The following is an 18857-nucleotide window of genomic DNA, read 5'->3' on the forward strand; positions in this document are numbered from 1 at the left end:
AGCTTAAATCAATAATCTAACTTTATACTTTAAGGAACTAGGAAAAAAAAAAGAAAAAGCTAAACTCAAAGCTAGCAGAGCAAAGGAAATAATAAAGATCAAAGCAGAGATAAGTGAACTAGGGAAACATAGGATGAACAAAATCAAAAGTGGGTTCTTTGAAGAGATCAACAATATTGAGAAGCTTTTACCTGGACAAAGAAAAAAGTTAGATGACTCACATTTCTAAAATAGAAATGAAAGTGAGGACGTTATTACTGATCTTACAGAAATAAAAAGGATTATAATAAAATACCGTTATAAAATACAAAGTAGATATCCTGGATGAAATGGAAAAACCTCCAGAAAAACAGAAATTACCAAAACTGACTAAGGAAAATATAGACAATCTGAACAGATTTACAACAAGAGATTGAGTTAGTAAACAAAAGCATCTCAATAAAGTAAATCTGAGAGCCAGATGGCTTCATTGGTGAATTCTACCAAATATTTAAAGAAAAATTGAACTAATCATGTTAAAAGGGCTATACACCATGACCAAGTTGGATTTATCCCAGGACTGCAAGAGTGGTTCACTGTAATAAAATCAATCAATATAATACATAACATTGATAGAATGAAGGAATAAAGCCACATAATCATATTAATTGATGCAGAAAAAAATACAACTCCCTTTCACGATAAAAATACTCAGAAAGCTAGGAGTAGGAGAGAAATTCGCAAACCTGATGAAGGCATTTATGGAAAGCCCACAGCTAACATCATACTCAGTGGTGAAAGACTGAATGCTTCCCAAGATCAGGAAGAAGACATGGATTCCCACTATAACCACTGCTATTCAACATTGTCTTGAAAACTCTAGCCAGAGCAATTAGACAGGAAAAAAAATAAAAAATCTAGACTGGGAAGGAAGAACTAAAACTATCTCTATTCATAGATAACATGACTTTACATGTAGAAAAACCCAAGGATTACACCAAAAAACTATTAGAACTACTAAACTCAGAAGTTGTAGTATACAAAATTAGCATGCAAATATCAGTTTTATTTCTATACAACGGCAATGAACATGCAAAAAGGAAATTAAGACAGCAATTCCATTTACAATAGTAAAAAAAGAAAAAGTTAAAAAAAATTTGGCCGAAGAGGGAGGTGTCAAACTTGTACACTTATATCTATAAAACATTACTGAAAAAAAAAAAGTTAAATAAGATCCAAATAAGTAGAAAGGCATCTGTGTGGTTGGAATGGAAGACTTAATAATATGTTCAGGTGGCAATGTTTACCCAAGTGACCTACTGATTCAATGCTATCCCTATCAAAATACTGATTGTACTTTTTGAAAAGATCCTAAATTCATATGAAATTATAAATAACTATAAATAGCTAAAAAAAAAAAAAACTTGAAAAAAGAACAGCAAAGTAGGAGGACTCACACTTCCTGACTTCAAAACTTACTATAAAGCTACAGGAATCAAACAAATGTGGTACTGGCATAAGAATAGACATATTGCCTAATAGAATTGAAAATCCAAAAATAAAACTCTACTCTATGGTCAGTTGAATTTTGACATGGGTGCCAAAACCTTTCAATGGGAGAAAGAAAGTCCCATAGTCTGCTATAAATGGTCCTCAGACAATTGAATAGCCACAAGCAAAAAGTGAAGTTGGTCCCTATGTCACAGCATATACAAAAAGCAACTTAGATGGAAGACCTACATGTGAGAGCTAATTATACAAAATTCTCAGAATAAAACATAGGGGCAAATCTTCAGAACTTTGGATTTGGCCATGGATTCTTAGATACGAAACCAAAGGCATGAGAAACACAAGAAAAGAGATAAATTGGATTTTAACAAAGCTAAAAACTTTCGTACACCAAAGGACATTATCAAGGAAGGGAAAAGATAGCCTACAGAATAGGAAAAAACTTCCAAATCATAGATATGATAAGGATCTAGTATTCAGAATATACAAAGAACTTATAACTAAACAACAAAAAAACAAACAACCCAATTAAAAAGTGGGCAAATGAATAGACATTTTTCCAAAGAAGACATAAAAATGGTCAAAAATGCATGCAAAGATGCTCAATATCATTGGTCATTGTTGTTTTTGTTGTTAGGTGCAATCAAGTCAGTTCTGACTCACAGAGACCCTATGTACAACAGAACAAAACACTGCCTGGTCCTACACCATCCTCACAATCATTGTTATGTGTGGGTCCATTGCTGCAGCCACTGTGTCAGTCCATCTCCTTGAGGGTTTTCCTCTTTTTTGCTGACCCTCTACTTTACCAAGCGTGATGTCCTTCTCCAGGGACTGATCCCTTAAGATAACATGTCCAAATTATGTAAGACCTAGTCTGCTTATCCTTGCTTGCTTCTAAGGAGCATTCTGGTTGTACTTCTTCCAAGACAGATCGTTTTCTTCTTTGGCAGTCCATGGTATATTCAATATTCTTCTCCAACACCGTAATTCAAAGGCATCGATTCTTCTTTGGTCTTCCTTATTCACTGTCCAGCTTTCGCATGAATATGAGGCTATTGAAAGCACCATGGCTTGGGTCAGGCACACCTTTATCTTCAGGGTGACATCTTTGCTTTTCAACACTCTAAAGAGGTATTTTGCAGCAGATTTGCCCAACGTAAAGTGTCTTTTGATTTTTCGACCGCTGCTTCCATGGGTGTTGATTGTGGATCCAAGTAAAATGAAATCCTGGACAATTTCAATCTTTTCTCCTTTTATCATGATGTTGCTTATTGATCCAGTTGTTAGGATTTTACTTTTATGTTGAGGTGAATCCATACTGAAGGCTGTGGTCTTTGATCTTCATCACTAAGTTCTTGAAGCCTGCTTCACTTTCAGCAAACAAGGTCGTGTCATCTGCATAACGCAGGTTGGTAGTGAGTCTTCCTCCAATCCTGATGCCCCATTCTTCTTCATATAGTCCAGTTTCTAGGATTATTTGCTTAGGATACAGGTAGTGAAAGGATACAGCCCTGATGCACACCTTTCCTGACTTTAAACAAGAACCTTGTTCTGTTCTATCGACAGCCTCTTGATCTATGTACAAGTTCTTCATGAACACAAGTGTTCTGAAATTTCCATTCCTTGCAATGTTATCCATAATATGTTATGACTTTGCATAGTCGACTTCTTGTAAATATTTTTTGGTATTCTCTGCATTCAGCCAGGATCCATCTGACATCAGCTATGATATCCCTGGTTGCATGTCCTCTTCTGCATTTTCTGGCAGTTCCCTGTTGTTATATTGCTGCAGCCATTTTTGAAACATTTTCAGCAAAATTTTACTTGGGTGTGATATTAATGTTATTGTTTGATGATTTCCACATTCGGTTGGATCACCTTTCTTCGAAACAGGCACAAATATGGATCTCTCCTGTCGTTTGACCAGGTGGCTCTCTTCCAAATTTCTTGGCATAGATGAGTGAGCACTTCTAGGGCTACATCTGTTTGTTGAAACATCTCAATTGGTGTTCCATCAATCCCTGGAGCCTTGTTTTTTGCCAATGCCTCTAGTGCAGCTTGTACTTTTTCCTTCAGTACTATGATGGTTAAGATTGTGTGTCAACTTGGCTGGGCCATGATTCTCAGTGTCTATATGATCACTCCCATGATGGGATCTGCTGCGAGTAGCCAGTTAGTTGAAAGGGAGTTTCCTTGGGGATGTGGCCTGGATCCGAATATATGCAGATGTTCTGGCTTTTTGCTCGCTCTGAATCCTGCGGCTGCCTCCTGTTTATCCGACCTCCAGTTCTTAGGACTTGAGCTATCAGCTTATCTGCCGATCTTGGGATTCATCAATCTTCACAGCCTGTGAGCAGAGCCCTGCCCTCTGACCTGCTGACCTTGGGTTCACCAGCCCCTGCAGCTACGTGAATAAGGAGCAGCCTCGTGGTCTTGCCTGCCAATCATGGGATTCATCAATATTCATAGCCTGTGTGCAAGAACCCTGCTTTCTGAACAGCTGATATTGGGTTCACCAGCCTCTGCTGCTATGTGAATCGGGAGAAGCCTCTATCCTGATCCATGGACTTGGAATGTTCTAGTCTTTACAATTTCGTGAGCTGTTTCTTTGATATAAATCTCTCTCTATATACATATTTGTATGCTTTACTGGTTTGGCTTCTCTAGAGAACCCAGTCTAAGACAAGCACCATCAAGTTCCTGATCATATGCTGCCTCCTGAAATGATTTAACATTAACCAGTTCTTTTTGGTATAGTGCCTCTGTGTATCCCTTCCATATTCTTTTGATGCTTCTTGCATCATTTAATATCTTCCCCATAAAATCCTTCAATATTGCACCTTGAGGCTTGAATTTTTTCTTCAGTTCTTTCAGCTTGAGAAATGCCGACTGTGTTCTTCCCTTTTGGTTTTCTATCTCCTGGCCTTTGTACATGTCGTTATAATACTTTATTTTTTCTCCTTGAGCCACCCTTTGAAATCCTCTGTTCAGCTTTTTGCTTAATCATTCATTTCTCCCTTTTGCTTTAGCTACTTGACATTCAAGAACAAGTTCCAGTCTCTTCTAACATCCATTTCAGTCTTTTATTCCTTTCCTGTCTTTTCAATGACCTCTTGCTTACTTCATGTATGATGTCCCTGATATCATTCCACAACTCACATCATCTTCGGCCATTAGCTTTCAATGTGTCAAATCTATTCTTGAGATGGTCTCTAAATTCAGGTGGGATATACTCAAGATTGTACTTTGGCTCTCTTGGACTGGTTCTAATTTTTTTCAGTTTCATTAGGCAAATGCAAATCAAAAAATGAGATACAAAAACAAGTTTTGGAGAAGATGGAGAAATCGGAACTCCCATACATTGCTGGTGGTAATGTATTTATTTTGAAAACAGGTTAGGGAGTCTCCAAAAAGTTATACAGAATTATTTTATGATCCAGCAATTCTACTCCTGGGTATATACCCAAAGTAATTGAAAACAGTTATTCAAACTAATGCTTTTATAGGAATGTCCACAGGGGCATTATTTATAATAGCCAGAAGGTGGAAACAATTCAAATTTCCATCATCAGATGAATGGTAAACAATGCATGTGGGACATCCAAACCATGGCATATTAATCAGCCATAAAGTCAACAAAGTAATCATACATTCTACAATGTGATGAACCTCAAAATCTTTATTCTAAGTGATAGAAGCCAGATATAAAGTGTCATATATTGTATGATTCCATGAGTATATTCTTGGAGACAGAATGCTCTTTAGTGGTTGCCAGGAACTGGGGAGAGGGGGAGACAGGGTACGTGCTTAATGGGTGAGGAGCCTACGTTGGGGTTGATGAAAATGTTTTGGAACTAGATAGAAGTGGAAGTTGCACATTGTGAATGTACTAAATGCCACTAAATTGTACACTTTAAGTGGTTAATTTTATGTTTGTGTATTTCCCTTCAATGAAAAAAAAAACTAAAAAAAGATAAATGGAAAACAAAGATAATTACCATAAATGAAACCAAGTGCTAAGCTAATTTAAAAATTAATGAATTACAGATTGTCTTGTAAATCATCTCTAATTCGACAGTTATTTATTATGAAAATGTCTTTGTTTGGTGTTTTTCAAATTAAAAGTCATTAATGTTTGGTGTTATAATTAAAATAAAACAATCCCAAAGGGGTTAACAATAAATAGTCCAGAAACTACTGCAGGAGTCAAGAAGAAAGAAAACAAAGGAAATGGCAATGGTGATGGAAAGAAGTTTATAGATAAGAGATATTATTTTGATATAGAATTGGAATTACTGATGGGTTGGTTATGGTGTGGTGATGAAGGGGGTGAAATCAAAGATTATCCTTACATATATGGGTTGAACATCTGGATTAATGGGGAGCCATTTTTTAAGAGAGAGGGACAATGGATGGGAAAGGAACAGGTTTTAGTGGAGGAATCAAGAATTCACTTAAATAGATTGGTTTTGAGACGCCAGTGAGATACTTTGATATCTCCAAGTGGATAGATAGATCAAGCAGATTGGCGTATACCTCAGAGGGAGGTACAATCGGAAGAGACAGCAAAGACTAAGAAGGAGCAGCCAGAGAAGTAGGAAGAATATCAGGGGCAGTAACCGTGGTATAACCTTCAGAGTTGGAGTGTTTCCAAAAGTACATATCTGAGAAAATGGCTCTGATTCACATGGTTTAGGACTAATGACTTTGCTGGTACATTGATAACATTTCCAGGTAATGTGAAGTCATTGTGAACAGCACAATCTTTTTCTATTACATTTTTTAGAATCTAGCTGCCCTGTTTCTCTCCCTTCGGACTACCTTATTTGAAACCATCCTTGGTGCTAACCAGGAGGTTGTATGTTCCAAAAGAATAACTGTGAAGTTAGAAATGGCCTTAATATAAACACTGTCTCTACCACTGATTTTGCAAACCTAATGGGCAATTTCTTTTTTTTTTTTTTTTTTAAATTTCATCCTCAGGTTTTGCATCTGTAAATTGAGAGAATATAAATTGGTGCTCTGTTTAGTTTCAGGTAACAGAAACCTTAGATCATGTAGCTTACACTAGCTAAAAGTTTATTTTATCATGTGTAAAAATTGCTCGGAGATAGAAGATCCAGGGCTGTTATGCGGCTCCACATAGACGTCAGAAATCCAGTTCAGTTCCAACTCACTGCTCCGACATATTTAGAGTGTGATACATATTGCCAAGCTTCTGCCCACAATCTGCATTCCAGCTAGCAGAATGCAAGAGAGGATAATAAAAAAGGTGCAAAGAACACAAACCACCTGTTTTTTGAGGATATTTTTAAGAAGCTGTCACAATACTTCCACTTACATTTCATTGGCCAGAACTGAGTCATATGGTTGTACCTCGTTACAAAGGATGCCAGGAAATGTGTGTTTTTTGTTATATTCTTTTTCTTTTTATGGCCAAGTGCACAGCTAAAAATCAGGAATTTTTGTTACTGAAAACGAACAACCAGAAACAAATACAAAAAAAAGATTAATAAAATGGTTAGCTCATAGTATATGTTGAATTAGAGCTAAACTTTTGTGTTCTATCCTTGGTCAGATTGATGGTGCACTAGTTTGTGTATACACAATGAAACATATAGTTAAGTAATTATTACAGATGACTAAAATTTGGTTCAGAATAGGTAGGTACTTCAGGTTTCATACACCATAAGAAGCCAAATATTTACATTATAGGAATAGGTGTAAGAACTCCAAAGAGAAGGGCAGGGAAGAAAGATTGCAGCAAGATTGACCTTATCTCATGCTGTGTAAGGTCAGTTTGCCTTTGGTAGCATCCGACTCTTATTCAAACTGCCCTGAGAGGGCCCTGAATAATACAAGATGGATCCTGCCTGCAAAGGACTCTGGGAAAGAACCAGAATATGTTACTGAGCAGTGAGGTGGGCCAGGAAAAAACGCACCAAACACCTGACTTCATGATAATGTCCATTGGAGCCCAGTAACTAGCACAAAAACAACCCCATCCATTATAGATTGGACATGTTTTGTCCTGGCTCCCCTGCTCGTATCCTGGCACCTAGGTACTAGGTATAAAAACACAGACCCCTCACTATTGTGTGCGGACCTCTACCCTGGTGACTGGGTGTGTCGGTGTCAGTCAGGGGAATCTTTTCGCCGAGCTCTATTTGTAAGTTACTTAATAAAAGCTAAATCTGATCAAGTGGCTTTTTCCACCTCTCTTTTATGGAATCCAACCTGGGACACTCAGAGCCATTCCTGACTCTCTTCTGGTGGGGTTTGACATCTGACTAGTGCATCCCTCCATATTCTCACATAGCCACACTTTCCTCTCTTACTCCTTCTCCTAAAACCTGCTCTCCTTTTTATTTTTTTATTTTTATTTTTTTAATAACTTTTATTAAGCTTCAAGTGAACGTTTACAAATCCAATCAGTCTGTCACATGTAAGTTTACATACATCTCACTCCCTACTCCCACTTACTCTCCCCCTCTTGAGTCAGCCCTTTCAGTCTCTCCTTTCTTGACAATTTTGCCTGCTTCCCTCTCTCTCTATCCTCCCATCCCCCCTCCAGACAAGAGTTGCCAACACAATCTCAAGTGTCCACCCGATATGATTAGCTCACTCTTCATCAGCGTCTCTCTCCCACCCGCTGACCAGTCCCTTTCATTTCTGATGAGTTGTCTTCGGGGATGGTTCCTGTCCTGTGTCAACAGAAGGTCTGGGGAGCATGGCCGCCGGGATTCCTCTAGTCTCAGTCAGACCATTAAGTTTGGTCTTTTTATGAGAATTTGGGGTCTGCATCCCACTGATCTCCTGCTCCCTCAGGGGTCCTCTGCTGTGCTCCCTGTCAGGGCAGTCATCGAGTGTGGCCGGGCACCAACTAGTTCTTCTGGTCTCAGGATGATGTAGGTCTCTGGTTCATGTGGCCCTTTCTGTCTCTTGGGCTCTTAGTTGTTGTGTGGCCTTGGTGTTCTTCATTTTCCTTTGCTCCAGGTGGGTTGAGACCAATTGATGCATCTTAGATGGCCGCTTGTTAGCATTTAAGACCCCAGACGCCACATTTCAAAGTGGGATGCAGAATGATTTCATAATAGAATTATTTTGCCAATTGACTTAGAAGTCCCCGCAAACCATGTTCCCCAGACCCCCGCGCTTGCTCTGCTGAGCTTTGAAGCATTCATTTTATCCCGGAAACTTCTTTGCTTTTGGTCCAGTCCAGTTGAGCTGACCTTCCATGTATTGAGTGTTGTCTTTCCCTTCACCTAAAGCAGTTCTTATCTACTGATTAATCAATAAAAAACCCTCTCCCACCCTCCCTCCCTCCCCCCCTCGTAACCACAAAAGTATGTGTTCTTCTCAGGTTTACTATTTCTCAAGATCTTATAATAGTGTGGTCTTATACAATATTTGTCCTTTTGCCTCTGACTAATTTCGTTCAGCATAATGCCTTCCAGGTTCCTCCATATTATGAAATGTTTCAGAGATTCGTCACTGTTCTTTATCGATGCGTAGTATTCCATTGTGTGAATATACCACAATTTATTTACCCATTCATCCGTTGATGGACACCTTGGTTGCTTCCAACTTTTTGCTATTGTAAACAGAGCTGCAATAAACATGGGTGTGCATATATCTATTTGTAGGAAGGCTCTTGTATCTCTAGGGTATATTCCCAGGAGTGGGATTTCTGGGTTGTATGGTAGTTCTATTTCTAACTGTTTAAGATAACGCCAGATAGATTTCCAAAGTGGTTGTACCATTTTACATTCCCACCAGCAGTGTATGAGAGTTCCAATCTCTCCGCAGCCTCTCCAACATTTATTATTTTGTGTTTTTTGGATTAATGCCAGCCTTGCTGGTGTGAGATGGAATCTCATCGTAGTTTTAATTTGCATTTCTCTAATGGCTAATGATCGAGAGCATTTTCTCATGTATCTGTTGACTGCCTGAATATCTTCTTTAGTGAAATGTGTGTTCATATCCTTTGCCCACTTCTTGATTGGGTTGTTTGTCTTTTTGTGGTTGAGTTTTGACAGAATCATGTAGATTTTAGAGATCAGGCACTGGTCTGAGATGTCATAGCTGAATATTCTTTCCCAGTCTGTAGGTAGTCTTTTTACTCTTTTGGTGAAGTCTTTAGATGAGCATACGTGTTTGATTTTTAGGAGCTCCCAGTTATCGGGTTTTTCTTCATCATTTTTGGTAATGTTTTGTATTCTGTTTATGCCCTGTATTAGGGCTCCTAGGGTTGTCCCAATTTTTTCTTCCATGATCTTTATCGTTTTAGTCTTTATGTTTAGGTCTTTGATCCACTTGGAGTTAGTTTTTGTGCATGGTGTGAGGTATGGGTCCTGTTTCATTTTTTTGCAAATGGATATCCAGTTATGCCAGCACCATTTGTTAAAAAGGCTATCTTTTCCCCAGTTAATTGACACTGGTCCTTTGTCAAATATCAGCTGCTCATACGTGGATGGACCTATGTCTGGGTTCTCAATTCTGTTCCATTGGTCTATGTGTCTGTTGTTGTACCAATACCAGGCTGTTTTGACTACTGTTGCTGTATAATAGGTTCTAAAGTCAGGTAAGGTGAGGCCTCCCACTTTCTTCTTCTTTTTCAGTAGTGCTTTGCTTATCCGGGGCTTCTTTCCCTTCCATATGAAATTGGTGATTTGTTTGTCTATCCCCTTCTCCTTTTTATTTTAAGGACTTTTTTGTTGTGTGCCTTCCAGTTGTTTTCCAGCTCAAAGCAACGCTATATATGACAGTAGAACTTCCCCCATAGGGTTTCCTAGGGTGAAATCTTTATGGGTGCAAAACGCCAGGTGTTTTTTCCTGGGGAGCGGCTGGTGCACCCACATGTGACAGTTATGTAAAATGAAAGATGAATGCTAGCTCTGGAATCAGGCAACACAATGGTCCTAGATAATACCTATGCTGTTTTTCAGTTCTAAAAATTCCAACTCTCTGATTTTATAAAATCTATTGCCTATTTCCTAAAATTTTCTTTGGGGGCAGCTGTAAGACACATTATGGATCATGGGTAAATGCACAGCACACTCCTAAGGTGTAGTGTGGTCATAATCACTTCCAGGTCCAGGTTTGTTTCTTCTGCCTTTCAAGAAAGCACACCCTAAAGTTGATAGATGAGAGCGATGTTACTTTATGATTATACTTAGGTAAAAAAAAAAAAAATAAATAAATAAATAATTTTTTTTTTTTATGCTTTAATTTATACAAAGAAAATAAGTAAACAAGTGTTTTACTACTACTAGGCGCTGGGGTTTTTTTTGGTTACCTACTCCTACCCAGTGCTGTTGCATCGATTCTGACTCACAGCAACCCTATAGGACAGGGTAGAACTGCCCCATTGAGTTTCCAAGGAGCGCCTGGTGGATTTGAAATGCTGACCTTTTGGTTAGCAGCCGCAAACTTAACCACTACACCACCAGGGTTTCCAAACAAGTTCTTTTGGGTTTGAAGACTAATGTCCTGGTATAGGAGCTACAGTTCATATAACACAATGTCGTTTTTTTTGTTTTTTGTCTGATCAAAGTAGGACACTCACTTGTTAAGGATCTGTGTGAAAATCAGCAACTTGAATGTTAAGTGTATTTTTCCTCTATATATTTTCTTGTTGACTTTGCAAATTAAATCATTTTCTGTATAAGAAATGTTTTATGTATTCAGAGAAAAACTGTAGCTTTTATACAATTAAACAAAATGGTGAGGTCTTTTGATCATCAGTGGTGTTATGCTTTGTTCAAGGTAAAGGTGAACATTTCTGACAATGTGCTGGGCATCATCGTCATCATTATTATGCTAGTTTGTGAGCAGATTATCTGTGACTCTTGAACAATAAGTAAATATGTACACAGAGTTTACTGTTGTGATAAAATTTATGGTACAATTTATCTGACTTTTTATGGGTCACAATCTTATTGTGTTGCACAGTAAACAGACATAAATTATAAACTGTTGGCTTTAAGTCTCATATTTAAATCCATTTTTATACCAATAAATACCATTTTCAGTTTTCTTATTTTGTTTAGATTTCTTGTATCTTGAATCAACACCAGTGAAGTTTGGCAATCAGGAAATGGACTCAGACAGGGCAGGGCCCACCACTATTTGAAAGGAGAATATGTAATTCTCTATATTCACTACGTTTTGAGGTAGAGGAAGAAGACACGGACTTTTCATGTTCCAGAAGCAGGAGCAAATTGCCCAGAGTTTTGCCTGATAGGAGATGCATAGCAGAGTGAATCTGAAATATTGAGTGTATCTACTAGAATATGAGATTAAAATATAAAACTGTAATGATTTCACTCTTTACTGTCTCTATTAAACATCTAAGCCAGTGTGATTTATTAAATTAGTTTGCTATCAGCTTGTAAGATCTGAGCCTGATTGGAAAGCAGAAACCCAGGACAGTAGATGGACTCTATTATGTTAAAAATATTTGCTACTCTGTCCTTATGAGAGGATTATACTTCCCTGTCCTACTGCAATTGGACAATATGACTTGCTTAGACCAAAGAAATGTGAGTGGGAGTGATGCCTGCCCCTTGGAGCATAAGTGTTAAGAGCCATTGTGAAATTTTATTATGATCTCTTTTCCTTTTATTTGAAGAGTGGTGTGTTTCAGATATGCTCCTTAGCCTGGGTTCTAGAGACAAGATAACATGGAGTAGAGCCACAAATAACCCACGCAGGTAGGTAACATGAGCAAGAAATAAGCCCTTGTTACATATATCATAGAGATTTTGGGGATGTTGGCTACTACAGAATAACTGAGCCTAAGCTGAAAAACACACCAGCCAATATGAGAAAATGTCTTGTGTTACGTATTGATATGGGTCAAGAAATGCAGATGCAGTTAAATTTTATACACAAGGAGGACTTATGATGCATAATATTAAAGCTAAGAGTCCAAGAGCAAGCACTGTAAATAAAGTATAAACACAAAAAATATCACCATATAAGTAGCAGTACTAAAATGCCAGGGAAATTGTAAAACAACGTAATTAACACATAAAATATGATTGACTGTTACAGAGGCACTACTTCATTTAATGAACATTTAGGGATCACTTTCTCCAGTCATGGCACCACGCTAAATCTGATGAACAATGTTCCTTCACCTGCACTCAGAAGTAAATGCTCTGTGGTCCAATAGGTTTGGGAAATGCTACAAACTGTGTATCCCTACTGGAAATTCTTAAAGATGTATTAGGAAAACAAATGTTTGGGAACACCTGTTTTACTTGTTTTATTCCTGTATTTCTGAAAACTATTTGAACACAGTTTGGGAAACATGGTCTTGTGGCATTCAAAAATTAATAAGATATGGTCTATTTTATTACCCTCCCCACACCCTATCTAGAAAAAAATTTATACAAATCCACAAAGAGAATACATGAGGGGGGTAGGAGGTAGTAAGGAGGTAGGCTGAACACATAAATAAAGAGTCTCAAAATTCCAATTCAGAACATTATTGCTATGTGGGGTGGAGCAGACACTTTTAAATACTGACCCAAAGTGAAGGCGGGTTTAGAAAATATTCAGAGTCCAGGGCCAAGACAGCAGTTTAGATGAAGGAACCAACATTCTCTCTCTCTCTCTCCCCCTCTCTCCCTCTCTATCTATCTATCTGTCTGTCTGTCTATCATCTATCTATCTGTCATCTGTCTGTCATCTGCCTATCTATCTACCTACCTACCTACCTATCTATCTACCTACCTACCTACCTACCTACCTACCTATCTATCATCTGTCTGTCTGTCTATCTATATATCTAATCTCACTCCTGGTTACAAACTCTTCCTGTCCTATTAAGTCAAATTTTTACGTATTGATGATTTGCCTCTGACTCTTCTTCCTTCACCTATGGGGCAGTTCTACTCTGTCCTAAAGGGTCACTGTGAGTCAGAATTGACTCAATGGAAATGTTTTTTTTTTTTTTTTTTTTTGGTTTTCTTCTTCCTGCCACTATTCTGGCACATTCTTTTAGCAAATTGCATCTGAGTTACAACCGTCTCCCTAACTGTTCATTTTGTCCTTAACCTCTTCAATTTAGTCTGTCTGGCACATCACTGCTGTCTAATCTTCTAAAGGCTATTGTTTAATTTCCTTCTCAAAATTTTCTGTGGTTTTGCATTCCTTTCAGGGTTGTATCCATGTAGCTGATTTGTGAGAAATTTGCATTGTCATAATACATATCTCTCTACTTAGGTGACTTTTATTGCCTTTGAATTCTTTTAACCATTCATTTAACAAGCATTAATCAAATAAGATGTTAAGCAGTGGTTTTGTAGTGGATAGAACTTGGAGCTTGATGTCAGACCGCTTGTATTCAAATCCAGTATTATCCTCTCTAGAGATTTAGATGTCAGTGACCAACTCTGAAAAGTGCAAATAATAACACGTGTATCTCAGTGTCTTACATATTTGATAAGAATAATGTACATGAAAAAAATCTTTCCTAGATGCCCAGATCAAAGTAGATGCTCAAAGAATGTCAATTGAATCCGAATCTAAATATAAAAGTAATATAGAACATATACAGAAGTGGTAGATTCCGTTCTTGGAATTTAAGAAATTTAAAAGCAATCTAAAAAGAAATAATATAAATGCAAGCAGACAAATACAGGGAAGAATTCAAACTGAGTTTAAAAGCATGGAGGTGTCTTTTTGTATGTTCTAGTTTGTAATATGAGTGCTAGAGTTTGCATTTTGTAATCAGATACCATGGATTCAAATCCTTAACTTGTCTCTTGCTAACTGTACAACTGGTAAACAACTGTACAATTGGTAAAATTTCTATAAATCTGCATTTGGTAAAATTTCATAAACTCTCTGAGTCTTTTTTCCTTCTTTATAAAATGACTGAAAATCAGCTTCATAGAATTGATGTATAGATTATTCTGAGATCCTTCATAGAGGAAATAAATCTTTGATGTAAATCTTTAAAGAAGTGTAGATATGAAATATTTGAGAAGAGTGGCAGCATCCCAGAAGAATGAACAAGTGGGTAGAAACAAGAACTGTGTGGGTGTGTAGGATGCTGGAACACTGTTGGGAAGTGGGGAGAACCGGGGCTCCATGTCCAACACAAGAGAGGATGGCTGTGGTGGGAGAGGGAAAGAAGACCAGACTGAAGAGTTTAGACTTGTCATGTTAAACCAAGAATGAGAAAGTCAAATGCCTATGGGTTACTGTCTTAGTTATCTAGTGCTGCTATAATAGAAATACCACAAGTGAATGGCTTTAACAAAGAGAAATCTATTCTCTCACAGTTTAGGAGGCTAGAAGTCCAAATTTAGAGTTCCAGTCTAGGAGAAGGCTTTGTCTCTCTGTTGGCTCTGGGGGAAGGTCTTTGCATCAATCTTCTCCTGGCCTAGGAGCTTCTCAGCTCAGGAACCCCTGGTCCAAAGGATGTGCTCTACTCCTGGCACTGCTTTCTTGGTGGTACAAGGTCACCACGTCTCTCTGCTCATCTTTCTCTTTTTTATCTCAAAACAGATTGACTCAAGATACAACCTAATCTTGTAGGTTGAGTTCTGCCTCTCATCCTACCTCATTAACATCATCGAGATAGGATTTAGGAAACATAGGAAAATCACATCAAATGACAAAATGGTGGACAATCACACAATACCGAGAATCATGGCCTCGCCAAGTTGACACACATTTTGGGGGGACGCAATTCAATCCATGACAGTTACTAAGGTAAGGCAAATGAGGGAAGTGGCTTTGCCTGGTAAGCAAAGTGGGTGGTGTGGGCCATTGGAGCAAACGGGAGAGCTCATGTCCCATCTCAAAAGTGCAACCACTACTCAGCTATCTAGTCACATGCTGCCATTGTATTGCCAGATCTATGTTTTCAGGGACAGTCAGTCAACAATGTGGACATTTATGTGAACTTCCTGAACTTTTCATGTTTTTTACCTCTTCATGTCTTTAGGTTTGCTGAGATTTTTTTTTCCTGCTACAATAACCTGCTCTTCTTTTCTCCTTGGTAAACCTAATATATTCCCCAGAGTTCCTCTCAAATCTTATTTCCTCTGTGGAGCCACACCCACCATCTGAGGAGTTTTATCCTTCCTCTATTCCAGCATGTACCATATCAGATTGCATCTTACCTCTAGTCCAGCACATAGCCCACTGGATCTTGAGGCTAGGAGCTGTATCAGGGTGGGAAGGACCACCCAGACTGTGTGCTGCACTTCACCAGAACAACCACTGTTATGGATTGAATTGTGTCCCCCCAAAATATGTGTCAACTTGGCTAGGCTATGATTCTCAGTATTGTGCGGTTGTTCTCCATTTTGCGATCTATGTTATTATACTGTGTATTGTAAATTCTACTCTCTATGATGTTAATGAGGGAGGATTGGAGGCAGTTATGTTAATGAGGCAGGATTCAATCTATAGGATTAGGTTGTATCTTAAGTTAATTTCCTTTGAGATATGAAAGAGGGAAGGGAGCACAGAGGAGACACACCTCACACTACCAAGAAAGAGCCAGGAGTGGAGCATGTCTTTGAGCTGAGAAGCTCCTAGACCAGGGTAAGATTGATGATAAGGACCTTTCTTCAGAGCCAGCAGAGAGAGAAAACTTTTCTGGAGCTGGCACCCTGACTTCAGACTTCTGGTCTACTAAACTATGAGAGAATAAACTTCTGTTTGTTAAAGCCATCCAAATGAGGTATTTTTGTTATAGCAGCCCTAGATAACTAAGACATTACCTCTATTCCAGCACATATGCTATAAGATGTTGAGGTTAAGAGCTGTATCAAAGTGGAAATGGCCACCCAGACTGTGCCCTGCACCTTGCCAGGGCAACCTCTTGCAAAGACTCTTAAGGCAAATGACCCCCTGAGTTTGTGTGCTGGGGCAGCCTTGAAGTCAGGGACTGCATTGTTAGTTACAATGCCTGCACTTTACTTAACAAAGAGAAGTATTCAATGAGTGCATGCTGCATGTCTGAGTTTAAGTGATTCCTGAGCAATGGAAAATGATTAGGTTACTGTAGTAGAGAGACCGCTGAGAGGAATAGAGGTTTTTTTTTCCCCCCCAGATTAAAAAAAATTGTTCTCAATTCACATTAGCATAAAAATCTCATTTTGAAAATACTCTGAAAAATCATTAAAAAAAATTTCCCAATCCTTTAACCGCACTTATGTTCATAGATTGTCTTAAAGAAAATACTAACAATAACATTTTGAAAATACAATCAAAACAAAACAGAGACATTTAGTCTTGTCATGTTAGGAAGCTGTATCCTTTAGCCAGAAGGGGTATTAGGACATGGTTGGAGAAGTAAATCTAGAAGAAGAGAGGGGTAGCCTAGAACTGGAAGATGCTGGTGGAGAGTCAAGGTTTCCTTGCTAAGAAAGAAGTTTTTATATTACTAAGAATGTCAGAGATTCACACCAGCAAGGCTGGCATTAATCCAAAAAACACAAAATAATAAATGTTGGAGAGGCTGCGGAGAGATTGGAACTCTCATACACTGCTGGTGGGAATGTAAAATGGTACAACCACTTTGGAAATCTATCTGGCGTTATCTTAAACAGTTAGAAATAGAACTACCATACAACCCAGAAATCCCACTCCTGGGAATATACCCTAGAGATACAAGAGCCTTCCTACAAACAGATATATGCACACCCATGTTTATTGCAGCTCTGTTTACAATAGCAAAAAGTTGGAAGCAACCAAGGTGTCCATCAACGGATGCATGGTTAAATAAATTGTGGTATATTCACACAATGGAATACTATGCATCGATAAAGAACAGTGACGAATCTCTGAAACATTTCATAACATGGAGGAACCTGGAAGGCATTATGCTGAGCGAAATGAGTCAGAGGCAAAAGGACAAATATTGTATAAGACCACTATTATAAAATCTTGAGAAATAGTAAACCTGAGAAGAACACATACTTGTGTGGTTATGAGGGGGGGAGGGAGGGAGGGTGGGAGAGGGTTTTTCATTGATTAATCAGTAGATAAGAACTGCTTTAGGTGAAGGGAAAGACAACACTCAATACATGGGAGGTCAGCTCAATTGGACTGGACCAAATGCAAAGAAGTTTCCGGGATAAAATGAATGCTTCAAAGGTCAGCGGAGCAAGCGCGGGGGTCTGGGGAACATGGTTTGCGGGGACTTCTAAGTCAATTGGCAATATAATTCTATTATGAAATCATTCTGCATCCCACTTTGAAATGTGGTGTCTGGGGTCTTAAATGCTAACAAGCGGCCATCTAAGATGCATCAATTGGTCTCAACCCACCTGGAGCAAAGGAAAATGAAGAACACCAGGGCCACAGGACAACTAAGAGCCCAAGAGACAGAAAGGGCCACATGAACCAGAGACCTACATCATCCTGAGACCAGAAGAACTAGTTGGTGCCCGGCCACACTCGATGACTGCCCTGACAGGGAGCACAGCAGAGGACCCCTGAGGGAGCAGGAGATCAGTGGGATGCAGACCCCAAATTCTCATAAAAAGACCAAACTTAATGGTCTGACTGAGACTAGAGGAATCCCGGCGGCCATGCTCCCCAGACCTTCTGTTGGCACAGGACAGGAACCATCCCCGAAGACAACTCATCAGAAATGAAAGGGACTGGTCAGCGGGTGGGAGAGAGACGCTGATGAAGAGTGAGCTAATCATATCGGGTGGACACTTGAGATTGTGTTGGCAACTCTTGTCTGGAGGGGGGATGGGAAGATAGAGAGAGAGGGAAGCCGGCAAAATTGTCAAGAAAGGAGAGACTGAAAGGGCTGACTCAAGAGGGGGAGAGCTAGTGGGAGTAGGGAGTGAGATGTATGTAAACTTATATGTGACAGACTGATTGGATTTGTAAACGTTCACTTGAAGCTTAATATAAGTTATAAAAAAAAAAAAAAAAGAATGTCAGAGAGGACATCTTGTAGAGAGGAGGGACTAGTATCCTGAAATTGTTCTGAGTTAGTAGAGAATCAACCACATGAAGCTTTAGTGGCCAGTTATACCATCAGCTTGCAGTAGAGCTGCCCAGTCTCTATATCCTCATCCTTCCTTCTTTCTTTTCTTCTGCCCCTATTCTTCCCTTCCTTCTTTCCTGCTTCCCTTCCTTTTTCCCTATTATTCCTTCTTCTCCTTCTTGTCTTTTTTCTTTTACTCCTTTTTCTTCTTCTTTTTCCCTTCTGCCTCCTTCCCTTTGTCTCATCTTCTTTCTCCTCCTATTCCTTCTTCTTTCTTACATCTTTTCTTCTCTTCTTCTTTTTTAAGAAAATACCTCTAATTTTGGAAGGAAGTGGGGCAATAGGATTCATTCGAGAGTCAATTCTGATGACCTGCAACTATTCTAGA

The sequence above is a fragment of the Elephas maximus genome, chromosome 17 (assembly GCF_024166365.1).
Source record: "Elephas maximus indicus isolate mEleMax1 chromosome 17, mEleMax1 primary haplotype, whole genome shotgun sequence".
NCBI classification, from domain to species: Eukaryota; Metazoa; Chordata; class Mammalia; order Proboscidea; family Elephantidae; genus Elephas; species Elephas maximus.